At 28.3% G+C, this 24,597-nt stretch overlaps 1 protein-coding gene across 2 annotated transcripts in view; it reads right to left on the bottom strand.

Moving 5' to 3' along the window:
- LOC130899075 (hemicentin-1-like) overlaps nt 1–24,597 on the bottom strand; it is a 188,722-nt gene that overhangs the window by 110,696 nt on the left and 53,429 nt on the right. The gene's annotated exons all lie outside the window — the stretch shown is intronic.

The following is a 24,597-nucleotide window of genomic DNA, read 5'->3' on the forward strand; positions in this document are numbered from 1 at the left end:
TTTGCTCACTCTCCAAAAACTATTTGATCAAGAACGTGACTTATCGTTGAGAGTATCCCAAAACTATTTTAGAATCTTCGTAATCGTCTCAAATTGAATTTTTTCAATTCTATCGCAACAACAATCTGTATAAAGGTCTATTTTATACAGGGTGTCCCGAGATTTGATGCAAAAAATTCAAGCTGCGAAATCAGAGGTTTTATTTGAGAATATTTTCCAAATTATACATTCGAACATAATGAATTTTTAATGGACGATTACAACTATCTGAAGGCCAGGGGTGGCTCAAGCCCAATCCGGAAGTTTTATAAGGACAACCTGTACAATATAAAATAATTAGCAGAAATGAATTATTTCCTTATGTAAGTAACACGATGTTCGACAGAAACGCAGTTCAATGAGATATGTTTGTGTTTCAATGAATAATTACAATTTGTGGTGATTTTTTTCAGAATGTTTCTTTATGGCGAACTATCTAAAACTGTACATATCTCCTAAACCGTAAATTTTATCGAGTTAAACAAAGAATAACTTTTTGTTAAAAAACGATTGAAAAATCCATTTTTGCTATCTTTATATCGTACAGATTGTCCCTGTGAAAGTTACAGATTGAGTAGAATTGAGGCCTATAATTCAGAAACGAGGGGCCGTAAGAGAAAATTTTCTTCATGTCACGTTATCTAACGATTTTTTTGCATCCCGAAACACCCTATAAAACCTACGAAAAATAGTCTAGTGAACGACGAAATATTTTTTTGTAATTGTCATCAGTAGTCCGACTCTGGATGGGTAATGGAAGGCCCATTGAGATGAAAGGTAAATGGTAGCGGGAAGGTGGAATTCCGAAGGTGTTTAGCTCTCGGTATAGAGCCATTAGCGTTAGGATAAATCTAATTTTCCGCCTTAATTACATTGTCGCCGGATTCGGGGCAGAATCATCAACGTGACCTTTCACATCTAATTAAGGTCCGTAATTACTGTATAAATATCGACGGAATCGATTTAATTGTTTTTTCGTGCCTTATCGAATCTATTCCGAATATATCGTATTTTTTCGGCCATTTTTATCGAATTCCGTATCCAAATAAAAATAATTTTACACGAAGAAATTTCATTCTATTGAATATTCTTTTTTTTGAAGAAAACACGTCGTAAGATTTGACCAATTTCGATTTTTGGGTCTCATCAGCACAACTACAACTAATTTTTATGTAAATACATTCCAGTTGGGGCGATTTTGTTTTTTAAAGACGTTTATTATGAAGCAAAATTGAAAAAAAATTTGTGTACACAGGGAAAGTGGAAAATTCTTTACTAAACTCATTTTTCACAAATATTTTCACAAATTTTGATCAATTATCAATTTTTTCGAATTTTTCTATTGACAATTCATGTTTATGTTACATCTACGTATATGAATATACGAGGGTAATGGAAAAATTATATAAACTCCACATTCATAACCAAAGTCTTTAGGAAATTTTGATTTTCCACAGATATTTTCACAAATTTTGATCAATTATCAATTTTTTCGAATTTTTCTATTGACAATTCATGTTTATGTTACATCTACGTATATGAATATACGAGGGTAATGGAAAAATTATATAAATTCAACATTCATAATCAAAGTCTTTAGGAAATTTTGATTTTCCACAGATATTTTCACAAATTTTGATCAATTATCAATTTTTTCGAATTTTTCTATTGACAATTCATGTTTTTGTTACATCTACGTATATAAATATACGAGGGTAATGGAAAAATTATATAAATTCCACATTCATGACCAAAGTCTTTGGGAAATTTTGATTTTCCACAGATATTTTCACAAATTTTGATCAATTATCAATTTTTTCGAATTTTTCTATTGACAATTCATGTTTATGTTACATCTACGTATATGAATATACGAGGGTAATGGAAAAATTATATAAATTCAACATTCATAATCAAAGTCTTTAGGAAATTTTGATTTTCCACAGATATTTTCACAAATTTTGATCAATTATCAATTTTTTCGAATTTTTCTATTGATAATTCATGTTTATGTTACATCTACGTATATGAATATACGAGGGTAATGGAAAAATTATATAAATTCAACATTCATAATCAAAGTCTTTAGGAAATTTTGATTTTCCACAGATATTTTCACAAATTTTGATCAATTAACAATTTTTTCGAATTTTTCTATTGACAATTCATGTTTTTGTTACATCTACGTATATAAATATACGAGGGTAATGGAAAAATTATATAAATTCCACATTCATGACCAAAGTCTTTGGGAAATTTTGATTTTCCACAGATATTTTCACAAATTTTGATCAATTATCAATTTTTTCGAATTTTTCTATTGACAATTCATGTTTATGTTACATCTACGTATATGAATATACGAGGGTAATGGAAAAATTATATAAATTCAACATTCATAATCAAAGTCTTTAGGAAATTTTGATTTTCCACAGATATTTTCACAAATTTTGATCAATTATCAATTTTTTCGAATTTTTCTATTGATAATTCATGTTTATGTTACATCTACGTATATGAATATACGAGGGTAATGGAAAAATTATATAAATTCAACATTCATAATCAAAGTCTTTAGGAAATTTTGATTTTCCACAGATATTTTCACAAATTTTGATCAATTAACAATTTTTTCGAATTTTTCTATTGACAATTCATGTTTTTGTTACATCTACGTATATAAATATACGAGGGTAATGGAAAAATTATATAAATTCCACATTCATGACCAAAGTCTTTGGGAAATTTTGATTTTCCACAGATATTTTCACAAATTTTGATCAATTATCAATTTTTTCGAATTTTTCTATTGATAATTCATGTTTATGTTACATCTACGTATATGAATATACGAGGGTAATGGAAAAATTATATAAATTCAACATTCATAATCAAAGTCTTTAGGAAATTTTGATTTTCCACAGATATTTTCACAAATTTTGATCAATTAACAATTTTTTCGAATTTTTCTATTGACAATTCATGTTTTTGTTACATCTACGTATATAAATATACGAGGGTAATGGAAAAATTATATAAATTCCACATTCATGACCAAAGTCTTTGGGAAATTTTGATTTTCCACAGATATTTTCACAAATTTTGATCAATTATCAATTTTTTCGAATTTTTCTATTGACAATTCATGTTTATGTTACATCTACGTATATGAATATACGAGGGTAATGGAAAAATTATATAAATTCAACATTCATAATCAAAGTCTTTAGGAAATTTTGATTTTCCACAGATATTTTCACAAATTTTGATCAATTAACAATTTTTTCGAATTTTTCTATTGACAATTCATGTTTTTGTTACATCTACGTATATAAATATACGAGGGTAATGGAAAAATTATATAAATTCCACATTCATGACCAAAGTCTTTGGGAAATTTTGATTTTCCACAGATATTTTCACAAATTTTGATCAATTATCAATTTTTTCGAATTTTTCTATTGACAATTCATGTTTATGTTACATCTACGTATATGAATATACGAGGGTAATGGAAAAATTATATAAATTCAACATTCATAATCAAAGTCTTTAGGAAATTTTGATTTTCCACAGATATTTTCACAAATTTTGATCAATTATCAATTTTTTCGAATTTTTCTATTGACAATTCATGTTTTTGTTACATCTACGTATATAAATATACGAGGGTAATGGAAAAATTATATAAATTCCACATTCATGACCAAAGTCATTGGGAAATTTTGATTTTCCACAAATATTTTCACAAATTTTCATCATATATCGAATTTTCCAATCGCAATTCCTATGTAATGAACTCATAAAATAAAGAAGTTCCCCGAAAAGCAAAGTTGTAAAACCAAATCGACAAGTTTAACGGTTATACAAAGATAAATGAATTCAAATCAAATTCGGGATATTGTCTGAAACTGAAACACGCCAAAACGGCCGCAGTGGACGCATACGTCCTCCAATTATCGCAGTAATTTCTTACGCAACCCTGTATATCCTAAAATCCCAAATTTGAAGCCCGTTCGCTAGAATCTTATTTCTGACCAACTGGAGCGCAGATCTAATTCCGTTCGACTTTATTGCGAAAAGTGTGGACAAAAATCAAATTTTTTTCGCTAGCAAATAATTTAGAATATGGACGGATCACTGTGTATACGTATTCACGCAACGATTATTCGGTACAAGACGCAAACAAAACGGCCTTTAGGAAACTTCGGTTTCACACAAAACATTCAACCTCTCGGAAACGGAAACAAACAAGTTTAAGCTTCCGGAAATTGAAACCCGACGATTGATTAATGGCCTCTAGTAGCGATTGACCCCGAGAGCAGTTTTGCATCTGAACTTCGACTCGCGAAATAATTTATCAAAATAAATTTTCGGGGGGATTCCTTACCGTGAATGTGTGTTTATATAATTTCCTTTGGTCTCCATCGCAAGAAAAATTGCCGCGATTTTCTCCCGACTGCTTTTCCTCGCGTGGAAATGCTAGATGAAAACGAAATTTGTTTTCCCGAAAGCGACAAGTGATTTATTCGAAAAGAAAAAGGCAACCGGCGATGTCAAAATGGAAATGTGTTCGCCCTTTATGAATCTACTCGAAATTTCAAAGTCAACGGAATTCGATTGAAGCGTCCGCCCTTTTCGGACTTACCCCCGGTTTAATTATCTAATTGGCAAACAACGAGACATTCGAGTACCATCGAACTACTTCGAGTTGAGTGCTGTACGGACGTTTGAGTCAACAAGCCAATTCTCTGGTGCTTCAAATAGAACAACGTTCGATCTAGTAGATTTAGAGCGTTGGAAAATGGGGGATATTCGCTTGAAAAGATACAACATGAAGTGAGCGGATTTGTAAAACTGATTTCCCTGCTACTTCACTACTTTTTACAAAATGCACTTAATAAATTAGTTAACATTTCCTTAAAATTGATCTAAATTAATTTCTGTTAATTTTGAACAAGATTTACATTAATTTCATTTCTTATTTGTGATTTTAGCTCATAATTATTTACCAAAAAACATTTTTTTTGTATTTTCAACATCACCAAACTCTATTATAGAAATTAATTGAAAAAGTTCATTTTTTGCTCGCCCCTTATAAACAAGCTAGTCAATTAATCCTGCTATAATTATTTAGAATATCGGATAATATTACTATGTGTAATAAATGAATATTTGATCGATATTTATATACGGAATGTCCTATTTCGGAAATATTTCGATATAGAAATAATCATAGCTATAAAAATGCTCATACCTTTTCGAATACCCTGTATATTCGATGAAATTTCATTTTATAAGAACGATTATTATAGAAACGATCTAAACATAAGTGAATATACAGGCTGTCGCGTGTGAAAAACGTATTTTTACTTCAGTACGTAATAATGATCCACCCCGTATAAATATACATGTATTATTGTTGTTATATTTATTTCCACATTAAGAAAATATCAATCAGAATACTACGTGAAATGAAAAATCATTTAATCAATATTTATATACAGAATGTCCCATTTTGGAAATATTTCGATATAAAAATAATCGTATCTATAAAAATGCTCATACCTTTTCGAATACCCTGTATATTCGATGAAATTTCATTTTATAAGAACGATTATTATAGAAACGATCTAAACATAAGTGAATATACAGGCTGTCGCGTGTAAAAAACGTATTTTTACTTAAGTACGTAATAATGATCCACCCCGTATAAATATACATGTACTATTGTTGTTATATTTATTTCCAGATTAAGAAAATATTCATCAGAATACTACGCGAAATGAAAAATCATTTAATCAATATTTATATACAGAATGTCCCATTTTGGAAATATTTCGATATAAAAATAATCGTATCTATAAAAATGCTCATACCTTTTCGAATACCCTGTATATTCGATGAAATTTCATTTTATAAGAAATATTATTATAGGAATGATCTAAACATAAGTGAACATACAGGCTGTCGCGTGTAAAAAACGTATTTTTACTTCAGTACGTAATAATGATCCACCCCGTATAAATATACATGTACTATTGTTGTTATATTTATTTCCAGATTAAGAAAATATTCATCAGAATACTACGCGAAATGAAAAATCATTTAATCAATATTTATATACAGAATGTCCCATTTTGGAAATATTTCGATATAAAAATAATCGTATCTATAAAAATGCTCATACCTTTTCGAATACCCTGTATATTCGATGAAATTTCATTTTATAAGAACGATTATTATAGAAACGATCTAAACATAAGTGAATATACAGGCTGTCGCGTGTGAAAAACGTATTTTTACTTCAGTACGTAATAATGATCCACCCCGTATAAATATACATGTATTATTGTTGTTATATTTATTTCCACATTAAGAAAATATCAATCAGAATACTACGTGAAATGAAAAATCATTTAATCAATATTTATACACAGAATGTCCCATTTTAGAAATATTTCGATATAAAAATAATCGTATCTATAAAAATGGTCATACCTTTTCGAATACCCTGTATATTCGATGAAATTTCATTTTATAAGAAATATTATTATAGGAATGATCTAAACATAAGTGAATATACAGGCTGTCGCGTGTAAAAAACGTATTTTTACTTCAGTACGTAATAATGATCCACCCCGTATAAATATACATGTATTATTGTTGTTATATTTATTTCCACATTAAGAAAATATCAATCAGAATACTACGTGAAATGAAAAATCATTTAATCAATATTTATACACAGAATGTCCCATTTTGGAAATATTTCGATATAAAAATAATCGTATCTATAAAAATGCTCATACCTTTTCGAATACCCTGTATATTCGATGAAATTTCATTTTATAAGAAATATTATTATAGGAATGATCTAAACATAAGTGAATATACAGGCTGTCGCGTGTAAAAAACGTATTTTTACTTCAGTACGTAATAATGATCCACCCCGTATAAATATACATGTATTATTGTTGTTATATTTATTTCCACATTAAGAAAATATCAATCAGAATACTACGTGAAATGAAAAATCATTTAATCAATATTTATACACAGAATGTCCCATTTTGGAAATATTTCGATATAAAAATAATCGTATCTATAAAAATGCTCATACCTTTTCGAATACCCTGTATATTCGATGAAATTTCATTTTATAAGAAATATTATTATAGGAATGATCTAAACATAAGTGAATATACAGGCTGTCGCGTGTAAAAAACGTATTTTTACTTCAGTACGTAATAATGATCCACCCCGTATAAATATACATGTATTATTGTTGTTATATTTATTTCCACATTAAGAAAATATCAATCAGAATACTACGTGAAATGAAAAATCATTTAATCAATATTTATACACAGAATGTCCCATTTTGGAAATATTTCGATATAAAAATAATCGTATCTATAAAAATGCTCATACCTTTTCGAATACCCTGTATATTCGATGAAATTTCATTTTATAAGAAATATTATTATAGGAATGATCTAAACATAAGTGAATATACAGGCTGTCGCGTGTAAAAAACGTATTTTTACTTCAGTACGTAATAATGATCCACCCCGTATAAATATACATGTATTATTGTTGTTATATTTATTTCCACATTAAGAAAATATCAATCAGAATACTACGTGAAATGAAAAATCATTTAATCAATATTTATACACAGAATGTCCCATTTTGGAAATATTTCGATATAAAAATAATCGTATCTATAAAAATGCTCATACCTTTTCGAATACCCTGTATATTCGATGAAATTTCATTTTATAAGAAATATTATTATAGGAATGATCTAAACATAAGTGAATATACAGGCTGTCGCGTGTAAAAAACGTATTTTTACTTCAGTACGTAATAATGATCCACCCCGTATAAATATACATGTATTATTGTTGTTATATTTATTTCCACATTAAGAAAATATCAATCAGAATACTACGTGAAATGAAAAATCATTTAATCAATATTTATACACAGAATGTCCCATTTTGGAAATATTTCGATATAAAAATAATCGTATCTATAAAAATGCTCATACCTTTTCGAATACCCTGTATATTCGATGAAATTTCATTTTATAAGAAATATTATTATAGGAATGATCTAAACATAAGTGAATATACAGGCTGTCGCGTGTAAAAAACGTATTTTTACTTCAGTACGTAATAATGATCCACCCCGTATAAATATACATGTATTATTGTTGTTATATTTATTTCCACATTAAGAAAATATCAATCAGAATACTACGTGAAATGAAAAATCATTTAATCAATATTTATACACAGAATGTCCCATTTTAGAAATATTTCGATATAAAAATAATCGTATCTATAAAAATGGTCATACCTTTTCGAATACCCTGTATATTCGATGAAATTTCATTTTATAAGAAATATTATTATAGGAATGATCTAAACATAAGTGAACATACAGGCTGTCGCGTGTAAAAAACGTATTTTTACTTCAGTACGTAATAATGATCCACCCCGTATAAATATACATGTACTATTGTTGTTATATTTATTTCCAGATTAAGAAAATATTCATCAGAATACTACGCGAAATGAAAAATCATTTAATCAATATTTATATACAGAATGTCCCATTTTGGAAATATTTCGATATAAAAAAGGTCATATCTTTTAAATTACCATGTATATTCGATGAAATTTCATATTATAGGATCGATTATTATGGAAACGATCTAAACATAAGTGAATATACAGGCTGTCGCGTGTAAAAAACGTATTTTTACTTAAGTACGTAATAATGATCCACCCCGTATAAATATACATGTACTATTGTTGTTATATTTATTTCCAGATTAAGAAAATATTCATCAGAATACTACGCGAAATGAAAAATCATTTAATCAATATTTATATACAGAATGTCCCATTTTGGAAATATTTCGATATAAAAAAGGTCATATCTTTTAAATTACCATGTATATTCGATGAAATTTCATATTATAGGATCGATTATTATGGAAACGATCTAAACATAAGTGAATATACAGGCTGTCGCGTGTAAAAAACGTATTTTTACTTAAGTACGTAATAATGATCCACCCCGTATAAATATACATGTATCATTGTTGTTATATTTATTTCCAGATTAAGAAAATATCCATCAAAATACTACGTGAAATGGCAAATCATTTAATCAATATTTATATACAGAATGTCCTATTTTGGAAATATTTCGATATAAAAAAGGTCATATCTTTTAAATTACCCTGTATATTCGATGAAATTTCATATTATAGGATCGATTATTATGGAAAAGATCTAAACATAAATGAATATACAGGCTGTCGCATGTAAAAAACGTATTATTACTTTAGTACGTAATAATTGATCCACCTCGTATAAATATACATGTATTATTGTTGTTATATGTATTTCGAAAATCGAACAATCTTTATCAGCTCACTACGTGATATAAATAATAATTTTCTCACTAGTTTTATACAGAATGTCTTATTTCGTAATTATTTCAATGTAAAAATAGACATATCTTTTCAAACACCCTGTATATTCGATGGAATTCCTTATCATAGTAATCGTATTTTCAATAGCCATTCAAATATGAAGTAATATACAAGATACGGTATAAATAACGTTTCAAAATAAAAATAATTATAAATAATACGAAAGAATCCAGAAAAAGACAAACTGTATAATATTGTCCAAATTTTAATATTATTAATACAAGCATTGCAATGATGGAATATAATAAGAGATATCACGTGACATAACGGTGATACTTTCCATAAATTTTCAAATAGTTTATGCGTAAATTATACGGGGGTAAGTCGTATATATCTATCTCGAGATTTTTATATAATAATAATAAAGTGAATTATTTCAATTGATTCGAATTCCCGATGCTATTAAAGCCAATTTCGTATTGGAAATTCTCCCAATCGAGCAATTCGTCGTGGAATTCGAACTCCGGTCGCTTCTATTCTGTCTTCCAGTATTTCTAGACCGCGAAGTTTCGTACTGCCCGACACGTAATTTGAAATCCCGACTCGATTCTATTGGAAATTGGACGCATTTTGATATAAAACGATGGAATTTCCTGTATAATGTTTAAATATTGGCGAAAGCGCGCGTTGTTCTCGGAAAATAACGTTCTAGTTCAAATTTCGCTGGTGGAATTCGGACTCAATTCCGAGGAAAGAACGAGTAAATTAGTGTATAGTGTTGGTTGAAATGTGAATTGAGGAATTGTGTAGAATGAGATTTGATGATTTTTTATTGGGAAATTCGATCAGAAAATCTGATTTTCCAGGTATATTTTTTCGGAATTTGAAGTTTTTCCATTTTGCACTTTGGAAATGGAATTTAAATTTATTTACTGCGAAATTTACGTGTATATATAAGTAAAGAAAGAAAATGCAAAATTTACTTGGCTGGAAAAATCTGATTTTCCGGATTGTTTTCTCAAATTTTTATCATTTGACAATTTTTTTGCAATTTGATATTGAAAAACTTTGTTTTCATTAAAACTACGTGTTTAAATACGGGGGACATACAAAATCTACAAGAATTTTCCACTTCTCAAGAAAATCATCTGAAAAATTCGAATTTTCATATAAATTCTGCAAATATCGAATTTTACACATCAAAAATTCCATAAAAATTTTCATGTTTCTGTTGAATCTACATGTATTAATACGAGGGACATACGAAATCTACAAGAATTTTCCACTTCTTAAGAAAATTATCTGGAAAATACGAATTTTCATATAAATTCTGCAAATATCGAATTTTACACATCAAAAATTCCATAAAAATTTTCATGTTTCTGTTGAATCTACATGTATTAATACGAGGGACATACGAAATCTACAAGAATTTTCCACTTCTTAAGAAAATTATCTGGAAAATACGAATTTTTATATAAATTCTGCAAATATCGAATTTTACACATCAAAAATTCCATAAAAATTTTCATGTTTCTGTTGAATCTACATGTATTAATACGAGGGACATACGAAATCTACAAGAATTTTCCACTTCTTAAGAAAATTATCTGGAAAATACGAATTTTCATATAAATTCTGCAAATATCGAATTTTACACATCAAAAATTCCATAAAAATTTTCATGTTTCTGTTGAATCTACATGTATTAATACGAGGGACATACGAAATCTACAAGAATTTTCCACTTCTTAAGAAAATTATCTGGAAAATACGAATTTTCATATAAATTCTGCAAATATCGAATTTTACACATCAAAAATTCCATAAAAATTTCATGTTTTTGTTGAATCTACATGTATTAATACGAGGGACATACGAAATCCACAAGAATTTTCCACTTCTTAAGAAAATCATCTGGAAAATACGATTTTTCATATAAATTCTACAAATATCGAATTTTACACATCAAAAATTCCATAAAAATTTTCATGTTTCTGTTGAATCTACATGTATTAATACGAGGGACATACGAAATCTACAAGAATTTTATAATTCTCAAGAAAATCATCTGGAAAATACGAATTTTCATATAAATTCTGCAAATATCGAATTTTACACATCAAAAATTCCATAAAAATTTCATGTTTTTGTTGAATCTACATGTATTAATACGAGGGACATACGAAATCCACAAGAATTTTATAATTCTCAAGAAAATCATCTGGAAAATACGAATTTTCATATAAATTCTACAAATATCGAATTTTACACATCAAAAATTCCATAAAAATTTCATGTTTTTGTTGAATCTACATGTATTAATACGAGGGACATACGAAATCTACAAGAATTTTATAATTCTCAAGAAAATCATCTGGAAAATACGAATTTTCATATAAATTCTGCAAATATCGAATTTTACACATCAAAAATTCCATAAAAATTTCATGTTTTTGTTGAATCTACATGTATTAATACGAGGGACATACGAAATCCACAAGAATTTTCCACTTCTTAAGAAAATCATCTGGAAAATACGATTTTTCATATAAATTCTACAAATATCGAATTTTACACATCAAAAATTCCATAAAAACTTTGTTTTCGTTTAATCCACGCCAAATTATACAAAGTACATACAAAATTTACGAAAATTTTCCTCTTCTCAAGAATATCCTCTGAAAAATAAAAATTTCCGTATAAATTTCACGAATATCGAATTCTCCACTTAAAAAATTATATTCAAACCTCATGTTTTTGTTAAATTTACGAGTGTTAATACCAGGGATATACAAGATTTACATATATTTCCAATTTTCAATAGAATTTCTCGGAAAATCGATTTTATCATACAAATTTTACAAATTTCGTGTTTTTTATATCAAAAATGGAATCCAAAGCAATGATTCTGTTAAATGTACATTCATTAATACGGGGGTAAAGCAAAATTTACCATATTTTTCCTTAAATTATGAAAATTAATCATTTTTTTATGAATATATTTTGGAGAAACTACGAATTTTCCACATAAAACCATTTAAGTTCACGTAAAAAATATTCATATTTATACGGGGACGCTTCAAATTATTTTCTGTTTCATTTAATTCGTTATTTGTAGTATTTGTCCCAAAAAAATTACGATAGAATCAAAAAATTCATCAAAATGGAAAAAAAACTGTCAAAACACGTTTGAACTTTCTCAGTACGCCGCTGGCGACACCAATGAAGTAAGTAAGCGAACTCTCTTCTGTTTCTAAGTTATTCGGGAGGTTTTTCCGAACTCCAAAGGTTAAACAGCCCGAGGCGCGTCTTTTAACTCGAAACATCCTTCGAAATTATCCGAATAGCTTTGTTTTCTTTCCCCTCGAACACTTCAGCAAACAGAATTTCCCAGTTTATGTATTTTGAATAAAGTTTGATATACTTTTTTTTTACCCCTGTATAAAATAAAGAATCGAAATAAATTAGAATAACTCCATTCCTGAGGCATTAAGCTATAATTCAATGAAAAAAACTTTGAAAAATGTTTTAAACTATTTAAAAGTCATACCTCCCTCGTATATTAGAGATTCTTGTACGTATTCATATTCCTGAGGTTTGAAGATACAATTTTATAAAAAAAATGCCGAGATCGACGAATAATTCAACGAAAAAAACGAGCTGCAAACTTTGAAAAATGTTTTAAACTATTTAAAAGTCATACCTCCCTCGTATATTGAAGTTTTTTGTACAAATTCTTATTTCTGAGGTTTGAAGATACAATTTTATGAAAAAAATGCCGAGATCGACGAATAATTCAACGAAAAAAACGAGCTGCATACTTTGAAAAATGTTTTAAACTATTTAAAAGTCATACCTCCCTCGTATATTAGAGATTCTTGTACGTATTCATATTCCTGAGGTTTGAAGATACAATTTTATAAAAAAAATGCCGAGATCGACGAATAATTCAACGAAAAAAACGAGCTGCATACTTTGAAAAATGTTTTAAACTATTTAAAAGTCATACCTCCCTCGTATATTGAAGTTTTTTGTACAAATTCTTATTTCTGAGGTTTGAAGATACAATTTTATGAAAAAATGCCGAGATCGACGAATAATTCAACGAAAAAAAAGAACAGCAAACTTTGAAAAATGTTTTAAACTATTTAAAAGTCATACCTCCCTCGTATATTAGAGATTCTTGTACGTATTCATATTCCTGAGGTTTGAAGATACAATTTTATAAAAAAAATGCCGAGATCGACGAATAATTCAACGAAAAAAACGAGCTGCATACTTTGAAAAATGTTTTAAACTATTTAAAAGTCATACCTCCCTCGTATATTGAAGTTTTTTGTACAAATTCTTATTTCTGAGGTTTGAAGATACAATTTTATAAAAAAAATGCCGAGATCGACGAATAATTCAACGAAAAAAACGAGCTGCATACTTTGAAAAATGTTTTAAACTATTTAAAAGTCATACCTCCCTCGTATATTGAAGTTTTTTGTACAAATTCTTATTTCTGAGGTTTGAAGATACAATTTTATGAAAAAATGCCGAGATCGACGAATAATTCAACGAAAAAAACGAGCTGCATACTTTGAAAAATGTTTTAAACTATTTAAAAATCATACCTCCCTCGTATATTGGAGATTATTGTACGTATTCACATTTCTGAGGTTTTAAGATACAATTTTATGAAAAAATGCCGAGATCGACGAATAATTCAACGAAAAAAACGAGCTGCATACTTTGAAAAATGTTTTAAACTATTTAAAAGTCATACCTCCCTCGTATATTGAAGTTTTTTGTACAAATTCTTATTTCTGAGGTTTGAAGATACAATTTTATGAAAAAATGCCGAGATCGACGAATAATTCAACGAAAAAAAAGGATTGCAAACTTTGAAAAATGTTTTAAACTATTTAAAAGTCATACCTCCCTCGTATATTGAAGTTTTTTGTACAAATTCTTATTTCTGAGGTTTGAAGATACAATTTTATGAAAAAATGCCGAGATCGACGAATAATTCAACGAAAAAAAAGAACAGCAAACTTTGAAAAATGTTTTAAACTATTTAAAAGTCATACCTCCCTCGTATATTGGAGATTCTTGTACGTATTCATATTTCTGAGGTTTGAAGATACAATTTTATGAAAAAAATGCCGAGATCGACGAATAATTCAACGAAAAAAAAGGATTGCAAACTTTGAAAAATGTTTTAAACTATTTAAAAGTCATACCTCCCTCGTATATTGAAGTTTTTTGTACAAATTCTTATTTCCTTCTATTCGTCAATCATTTTTATCGAGATAAAGCTCTGAAATACATTAGAAAATTGCGATTTACCTTTCCGATTCTTCCAAATTCAGAATTAATATCTCTATCCATTTCCATGTAATCGTTAGTGGAAACTTTAACGTTTATCTTGATTTATACCCTCGTAGATGTCATATTACTACCATCTGAATAAATTTTGACTGAATTATTGTTAACCACCCCGTATTTTTAGTTTAATATGACCAATATATCATTCGATAAGGTCAATGAACTTTTGAATCATTTCTCGATTAAATTTCGGACGCACCCCGTATTCAATGTACTCAAACGAATCAAAATGGCCGAAACAATAACAAAGACGTTCGGAATAATCCGAAATTACGGATTTATTCTGGCAATCAGTATGAAAATTAAGTCATTAAAGGAGTATTTTCATTGAAATATACAAGATGTCCTCGCAACTAACATTTACGAACAATTAGGTTGAGAGTTTCTACAATATGTCTCCTAATTGGTTGGGGATTATTTTCAGTTGCCATCAAAGTTGAATGAAAGTAGCTGAATAGGAGAAAATGACGACATCGTCGAGGCCTAATTAGTTTGTTTTCGTTTCAAGGATTCAGGGAATTTGATTCTAGGGACGAAAGGATCGTTTAGTGCGACGATGATAAATTCCACCAGAACTGGAAGCAGATCTTAATCGATACACTAATAGCTTAATTATGATGCTATATACTCAATATTTTAAGAGATATAAAAGAAATTATGAGATGAGGAATCGGTTTCAAAAATTTAGTTATCAACACTTATATAACACACTGTATATTAGTAACGAATTGTACAATAAGAATGAATCTTTACTAAGGTGGTTGAACTGCTTATTTTATAGGTTTATAGACCAATTATATCGGTAAATTTTATTTTTTTTTTCGGGAAAATGAGCAGAATTATGAAATGCGATCGTTTTCATAATGAATCGAATGATAACTATTTTTGACTCACTGTGTATTTATAATCAGTGAAAATAAGAGTATACGTTTGTTTTTTATCAATATTACAATTGTTCTTAGAGCTATACAGCTCAAAAAATGAACTCAATCTTCATTATTTTCGGAAATATAAACAGAGTTATATTATCAGAATTATTTCTTATTGAATTGAAAGGAAGCTATGTTTTACACCCTGTATATAAAAAATAGGTGATTGAAGATACAAGAATTCTTTTTTAATCCATATGACAGATCTTTTAAGAGTTATAGGACTCAAAAAATTAACCCTACTTCTATTATTTTCGGAAATATAAACAAAGTTATATAATCAGAATATTTTCTTATTGAATTGTTTATGTTTTACGCCCTGTATATTAAAAATAAGTGATTGTAGATACAAGAATTCTTTTTTAATCCAAATAACAGAGTTATAGAGCTCAAAAAATGAACTCTATATTCATTATTTTCGGAAATATAAACAGAATTATATAATCAGAATACTTTTTTGTTAAATCACATGGAAACTATGTTTTGCACCCTGTATATAACACGGAATAAGTGATAGAAGGTGCATGTATTCATTCTGTATTCATAGACAATTTTTTTTGGAGTTAAAGAGCTCTAAACTCATAATTTTTCAAGAATATGTGCAAAATTATGAAAAATTTTCAATATGAATCGAATATAACAATTTAAACACCCTGTATATTTACAACTAGTGATAGTAGGAGCAAGAATTCATTCTTCACTTGTAGAACAATTGTTTTTAGTACCATAGAGCTAAAAAAATGAGATCTAACCCCATTATTTTCGAAAATAAACACAAAATTATGTTAAATTTTCAATATGAATCAAATATAACAATTTAAACACCCTGTATATTCAAAACTAGTGATAATAGGAACAAGAATTCATTGTTCATTCATAGAAAAATTGTTTTTAGTACCATAGAGCTAAAAAAATGAGATCTAACCCCATTATTTTCGAAAATAAACACAAAATATGTTAAATTTTCAATATGAATCAAATATAACAATTTAAACACCCTGTATATTCAAAACTAGTGGTTATAGGAAAAGAAATTCATTGTTCATTCATAGAAAAATTATTTTTAGTACCATAGAGCTAAAAAAATGAGATCTAACCCCATTATTTCCGAAAATAAACACAAAATTATGTTAAATTTTCAATATGAATCAAATATAACAATTTAAACACCCTGTATATTCAAAACTAGTGGTAATAGGAACAAGAATTCATTGTTCATTCATAGAAAAATTGTTTTTAGTACCATAGAGCTAAAAAAATGAGATCTAACTCCATTATTTTCGAAAATAAACACAAAATTTTGGAAAATTTTCAATATGAATCAAATATAACAATTTAAACACTCTGTATATTCAAAACTAGTGGTAATAGGAACAAAAATTCATTGTTCATTCATAGAACAATTGTTTTTAGTACCATAGAGCTAAAAAAATGAGATCTAACTCCATTATTTTCGAAAATAAACACAAAATTATGTTAAATTTTCAATATGAATCAAATATAACAATTTAAACACCCTGTATATTCAAAACTAGTGATAATAGGAACAAGAATTCATTGTTCATTCATAGAAAAATTGTTTTTAGTACCATAGAGCTAAAAAAATGAGATCTAACCCCATTATTTTCGAAAATAAACACAAAATATGTTAAATTTTCAATATGAATCAAATATAACAATTTAAACACCCTGTATATTCAAAACTAGTGGTTATAGGAAAAGAAATTCATTGTTCATTCATAGAAAAATTATTTTTAGTACCATAGAGCTAAAAAAATGAGATCTAACCCCATTATTTCCGAAAATAAACACAAAATTATGTTAAATTTTCAATATGAATCAAATATAACAATTTAAACACCCTGTATATTCAAAACTAGTGGTAATAGGAACAAGAATTCATTGTTCATTCATAGAAAAATTGTTTTTAGTACCATAGAGCTAAAAAAATGAGATCTAACTCCATTATTTTCGAAAATAAACACAAAATTATGTTAAATTTTCAATATGAATCAAATATAACAATTTAAACACTCTGTATATTCAAAACTAGTGGTAATAGGAACAAAAATTCATTGTTCATTCATAGAACAATTGTTTTTAGTACCATAGAGCTAAAAAAATGAGATCTAACTCCATTATTTTCGAAAATAAACACAAAATTATGTTAAATTTTCAATATGAATCAAATATAACAATTTAAACACCCTGTATATTCAAAACTAGTGATAATAGGAACAAAAATTCATTGTTCATTCATAGAAAAATTGTTTTTAGTACCATAGAGCTAAAAAAATGAGATCTAACCCCATTATTTTCGAAAATAAATACAAAATTATGTTAAATTTTCAATATGAATCAAATATAACAATTTAAACACCCTGTATATTCAAAACTAGTGGTAATAGGAACAAGAATTCATTGTTCATTCATAGAAAAATTGTTTTTAGTACCATAGAGCTAAAAAAATGAGATCTAACTCCATTATTTTCGAAAATAAACACAAAATTATGTTAAATTTTCAATATGAATCAAATATAACAATTTAAACACTCTGTATATTCAAAACTAGTGGTAATAGGAACAAAAATTCATTGTTCATTCATAGAACAATTGTTTTTAGTACCATAGAGCTAAAAAAATGAGATCTAACTCCATTATTTTCGAAAATAAACACAAAATTATGTTAAATTTTCAATATGAATCAAATATAACAATTTAAACACCCTGTATATTCAAAACTAGTGATAATAGGAACAAAAATTCATTGTTCATTCATAGAAAAATTGTTTTTAGTACCATAGAGCTAAAAAAATGAGATCTAACCCCATTATTTTCGAAAATAAATACAAAATTATGTTAAATTTTCAATATGAATCAAATATAACAATTTAAACACCCTGTATATTCAAAACTAGTGGTAATAGGAACAAGAATTCATTGTTCATTCATAGAAAAATTGTTTTTAGTACCATAGAGCTAAAAAAATGAGATCTAACTCCATTATTTTCGAAAATAAACACAAAATTATGTTAAATTTTCAATATGAATCAAATATAACAATTTAAACACTCTGTATATTCAAAACTAGTGGTAATAGGAACAAAAATTCATTGTTCATTCATAGAACAATTGTTTTTAGTACCATAGAGCTAAAAAAATGAGATCTAACTCCATTATTTTCGAAAATAAACACAAAATTATGTTAAATTTTCAATATGAATCAAATATAACAATTTAAACACCCTGTATATTCAAAACTAGTGATAATAGGAACAAAAATTCATTGTTCATTCATAGAAAAATTGTTTTTAGTACCATAGAGCTAAAAAAATGAGATCTAACTCCATTATTTTCGAAAATAAACACAAAATTATGTTAAATTTTCAATATGAATCAAATATAACAATTTAAACACCCTGTATATTCAAAACTAGTGATAATAGGAACAAAAATTCATTGTTCATTCATAGAAAAATTGTTTTTAGTACCATAGAGCTAAAAAAATGAGATCTAACTCCATTATTTTCGAAAATAAACACAAAATTATGTTAAATTTTCAATATGAATCAAATATAACAATTTAAACACTCTGTATATTCAAAATTATTGATAATAGGAACAAGAATTCATTGTTCATTCATAGAAAAATTGTTTTTAGTACCATAGAGCTAAAAAAATGAGATCTAACCCCATTATTTTCGAAAATAAATACAAAATTATGGAGTCAGAACTTTTTTTTTTAATTATAGAATGAGAACTATATTGAATACCCTGTATATTTAGAACAAAAACTCAATTTCATATTAAATTCGTACAACAGTTCTTTTTGAAGGTTTCTAGGTAAATAATGATGCTCTGTTATACTTAAATTTAGAATTATTATTATTACAAGCGAGTCGAGCAAGTGTTCATGACAAGCCATTTTCAAATCCCTTTTTCCATACAATTCAAACGTTAACCTCCACCCCCCCATAAAGAAATTAATTAATCCAGACGTGAGATATTTTATTTCTAAACAGTTTCGTCAAATTACAAAACGAAAATATCGTTTTATAAACAGATCCGGACTCGCTTCGGAATTATCATCTCAAATATTCGATATACCCTCGTATATATGATGTTAGCGAAAAATCCCGCGACCGAAATCTACAATCCGATCTACACGGAATCTTTATTGAATACGATAAGCATAAACGTGATCTGTTGTGTCTATAATAAGAGAGGAAATCGCGGAAAACGCTTTTCTTATACGAGTAAAACGATATTCGAAACGAGTAATGTTCGACGATATTGAATTGATTTCAAAAATTCATCCTCGACGCTTATTAATCGCAATAATTCGTTTCCGGATGGAATTTACGACATATGTTTATATATTCATGATGTTAGCTCGCTAGAAACAACTCGTAATTGCCAGGTCTCTCGTCAACAATACATTCATATAAATTATACATATATAAATCCACCTTAGACACGCTGATTACATTGTATATGTTTTAATATGAATTAGTAGCATTCGTATGGAGTCGAAGCATCTTCTGTATCATGTAAATTTCGAGCCGGTATCTAGAGAGAACGCTGGATCTACTCAAATGGAAATTTGTTACTGATTTAGCCTTGGGAATACATTTATATATTGAGCTGAACTACGAGGAGATTCTAATTGAATTTTACGTGCGATTTAAATCAAGATATCTCTATAGTGAACAAGGAAGTTTTGGTTGAAATACCTTTTTTGAGATTCGAAAATAGTCAATTATTTGTGGTACTTGTGGTATTCGATTTTGATTTTGTAGATAATGAGACGTTAGTTATAGTGTAGGGGCTCGGTTTGTACATACGGCGAGGTTAGAGACTGTCTTTCTCATATATCAAACTGTCAGCTGTCTTTAGAAACTGTTTTTTTCAAAATCAAAACAAAATTTGTCTTCCAAATGCTTTTTTTTATAAAAGAAGCTGTCTTTTGTATTAAGAGACTGTTTTTCTCATAAACCAAACTGTCTTTTGTATTTAGAAACTTTCTTTTTCAAAACCAAATCAAATACTGACTCTAGAGACTGTGTTTTCCAAATAACAATTGTTGTCTGACTTTAGAGACTGTCTTTTCTCAAAACCAAACCAGATACTGTCTTTAGAGGCTGTGTTTTTCAAAAACCAAGCAGTCGTCTGTTTTTAGAGACTGTCTTTCTCAAAAATAAAGAGAAATTACCTTCAAAAACTATATTTTCCATAAAACAAACTGTCTTTTGTCTTCAGATACTGTCTTTTCTCAAAACCAAATCAAATACTGTCTTTAGAGGCTGTGTTTTTCAAAAACCAAGCAGTCGTCTGTTTTTAGAGACTGTCTTTCTCAAAAATAAAGAGAAATTACCTTCAAAAACTATATTTTCCATAAAACAAACTGTCTTTTGTCTTCAGATACTGTCTTTTCTCAAAACCAAATCAAATACTGTCTTTAGAGGCTGTGTTTTTCAAAAACCAAGCAGTCGTCTGTTTTTAGAGACTGTCTTTCTCAAAAATAAAGAGAAATTACCTTCAAAAACTATATTTTCCATAAAACAAACTGTCTTCTGTCTTCAGATACTGTCTTTTCTCAAAACCAAACCAGATACTGTCTTTAGAGGCTGTGTTTTTCAAAAACCAAGCAGTCGTCTGTCTTTAGAGACTGTCTTTTTTGAAAAAAAAGAAAAATTATCTTCGAAAACTATATTTTCTATAAAACAAACTGTCTTCTGTCTTCAGATACTGTCTTTTCTCAAAAACAAACCAGATACTGTCTTTAGAGGCTGTGTTTTTCAAAAACCAAGCAGTCGTCTGTTCTTAGAGACTGTCTTTCTCAAAAATAAAGAGAAATTACCTTCAAAAACTATATTTTCCATAAAACAAACTGTCTTCTGTCTTCAGATACTGTCTTTTCTCAAAACCAAATCAAATACTGTCTTTAGAGGCTGTGTTTTTCAAAAACCAAGCAGTCGTCTGTTTTTAGAGACTGTCTTTCTCAAAAATAAAGAGAAATTACCTTCAAAAACTATATTTTCCATAAAACAAACTGTCTTCTGTCTTCAGATACTGTCTTTTCTCAAAACCAAACCAGATACTGTCTTTAGAGGCTGTGTTTTTCAAAAACCAAGCAGTCGTCTGTTTTTAGAGACTGTCTTTCTCAAAAAAAAAAGAGAAATTACCTTCAAAAACTATATTTTCCATAAAACAAACTGTCTTCTGTCTTCAGATACTGTCTTTTCTCAAAACCAAACCAGATACTGTCTTTAGAGGCTGTGTTTTTCAAAAACCAAGCAGTCGTCTGTTTTTAGAGACTGTCTTTCTCAAAAATAAAGAGAAATTACCTTCAAAAACTATATTTTCCATAAAACAAACTGTCTTCTGTCTTCAGATACTGTCTTTTCTCAAAAACAAACCAGATACTGTCTTTAGAGGCTGTGTTTTTCAAAAACCAAGCAGTCGTCTGTTTTTAGAGACTGTCTTTCTCAAAAAAAAAGAGAAATTACCTTCAAAAACTATTTTTTCCATAAAACAAACTGTCTTCTGTCTTCAGATACTGTCTTTTCTCAAAACCAAATCAAATACTGTCTTTAGAGGCTGTGTTTTTCAAAAACCAAGCAGTCGTCTGTTTTTAGAGACTGTCTTTCTCAAAAATTAAGAGAAATTACCTTCAAAAACTATATTTTCCATAAAACAAACTGTCTTCTGTCTTCAGATACTGTCTTTTCTCAAAACCAAACCAGATACTGTCTTTAGAGGCTGTGTTTTTCAAAAACCAAGCAGTCGTCTGTCTTTAGAGACTGTCTTTTTTGAAAAAAAAGAAAAATTATCTTCGAAAACTATATTTTCCATAAAACAAACTGTCTTCTGTCTTCAGATACTGTCTTTTCTCAAAAACAAACCAGATACTGTCTTTAGAGGCTGTGTTTTTCAAAAACCAAGCAGTCGTCTGTTTTTAGAGACTGTCTTTTTCAAAAATAAAGAGAAATTACCTTCAAAAACTATATTTTCCATAAAACAAACTGTCTTCTGTCTTCAGATACTGTCTTTTCTCAAAAACAAACCAGATACTGTCTTTAGAGGCTGTGTTTTTCAAAAACCAAGCAGTCGTCTGTTTTTAGAGACTGTCTTTTTCAAAAATAAAGAGAAATTACCTTCAAAAACTATATTTTCCATAAAACAAACTGTCTTCTGTCTTCAGATACTGTCTTTTCTCAAAACCAAACCAGATACTGTCTTTAGAGGCTGTGTTTTTCAAAAACCAAGCAGTCGTCTGTTTTTAGAGACTGTCTTTCTCAAAAATAAAGAGAAATTACCTTCAAAAACTATATTTTCCATAAAACAAACTGTCTTCTGTCTTCAGATACTGTCTTTTCTCAAAACCAAACCAGATACTGTCTTTAGAGGCTGTGTTTTTCAAAAACCAAGCAGTCGTCCGTTTTTAGAGACTGTCTTTCTCAAAAAAAAGAGAAATTACCTTCAAAAACTATTTTTTCCATAAAACAAACTGTCTTCTGTCTTTAGAGACTGTGTTTCCCGAAAAAAACCAAAATTTGTCTTTAGAAACTGTCTTTCTCATAAACCAAACTGTCATCTGTCTTTAGAAACTATTTTTCTCAAAATCAAAACAAAACTTGTCTTCCAAATGCTTTTTTTTATAAAAGAAGCTGTCTTTTGTCTTAAGAGACTGTTTTTCTCATAAACTAGAACGTCATCTGTCTTTAGAGGCTGTCTTCATCAAAAACAAAACAAAATTTGTTTTTCAAAGACTTACTTTCTTATAAAACAAGCTGTCGTCTGTCCTATCCGCCAAAAACTATTCTTTGAAAACTTTATTTTTTATAAGCTGTCATCTGTCTTTACAAACTGTGTTTCTCGAAACGCAAATCAAAATTTGTATTTAGAAACTGTCTTTCTCATAAACCAAACTGTCAGCTGTCTTTAGAGACTGTTTTCAAAAACTATATTTTTCATAAAACAAGCTGTCATCTATCTTTAGAGATTGTTTTTTGACGAAAACAGCTCAAGAATCAAAATTTTTTTATTTTTTAAAATGTTACAAAAATTTCCGATAGATGTGGCTAGTTACGCCATTTAGGGGTGAGTGGCGCAAAAACAAATTAATACGTGATTAGATACGTAAAGGCTAGTATACCAATTGTATAATTGTAACACAAAATGGTGGCAGCGCCATTATGAAATTTGAAGAAAATGGTGGTTTAAATCTTCACAAAAAGTGAGGCCGCTCGATTACTAAACTGTGCAGTGACAAAAAAAAAACAAATGATGAAACTTTCTTCAATTTTGAATGAAAATCATCAACGCCTTTAAAAATTCCAAATACATCCGACAACAATGTTTAGAATTGACATAATCACCGTGTCTCTTAATGATAAAAACTAATTTCGAATGATGTATCTTCGAATTTTATAGATAATGCGAATATTTTGGAAATTCGAGCGTCTTTTCCTTTCATAATATCACAAAATAACCGAGCCTACATAAATTTAAATAATAGAACGAGTCTCCCTAACGTATGAAAAGTTATGGAACACATCTACAACCATTCTATCAGTGAGGCAGAATTAATTATTTTTATCTAAATTAATACATAAAACACCTGGGTACTCATAACTTACAGTCATTGTTAATTACACATTCCCTAAAAGGGGTTCATATAATCTAACAAACAAAAGAAGAAATTGATCAGCCACGTCTCCAAGTGAAGATATATACAAATATAAACGTTATCGAAGCAAAAACTTGAACTATTTATATTTAGTAATATTGATTGAT

This window comes from Diorhabda carinulata, chromosome 10 (genome assembly GCF_026250575.1).
Source record: "Diorhabda carinulata isolate Delta chromosome 10, icDioCari1.1, whole genome shotgun sequence".
In the NCBI taxonomy this organism is placed as follows: domain Eukaryota; kingdom Metazoa; phylum Arthropoda; class Insecta; order Coleoptera; family Chrysomelidae; genus Diorhabda; species Diorhabda carinulata.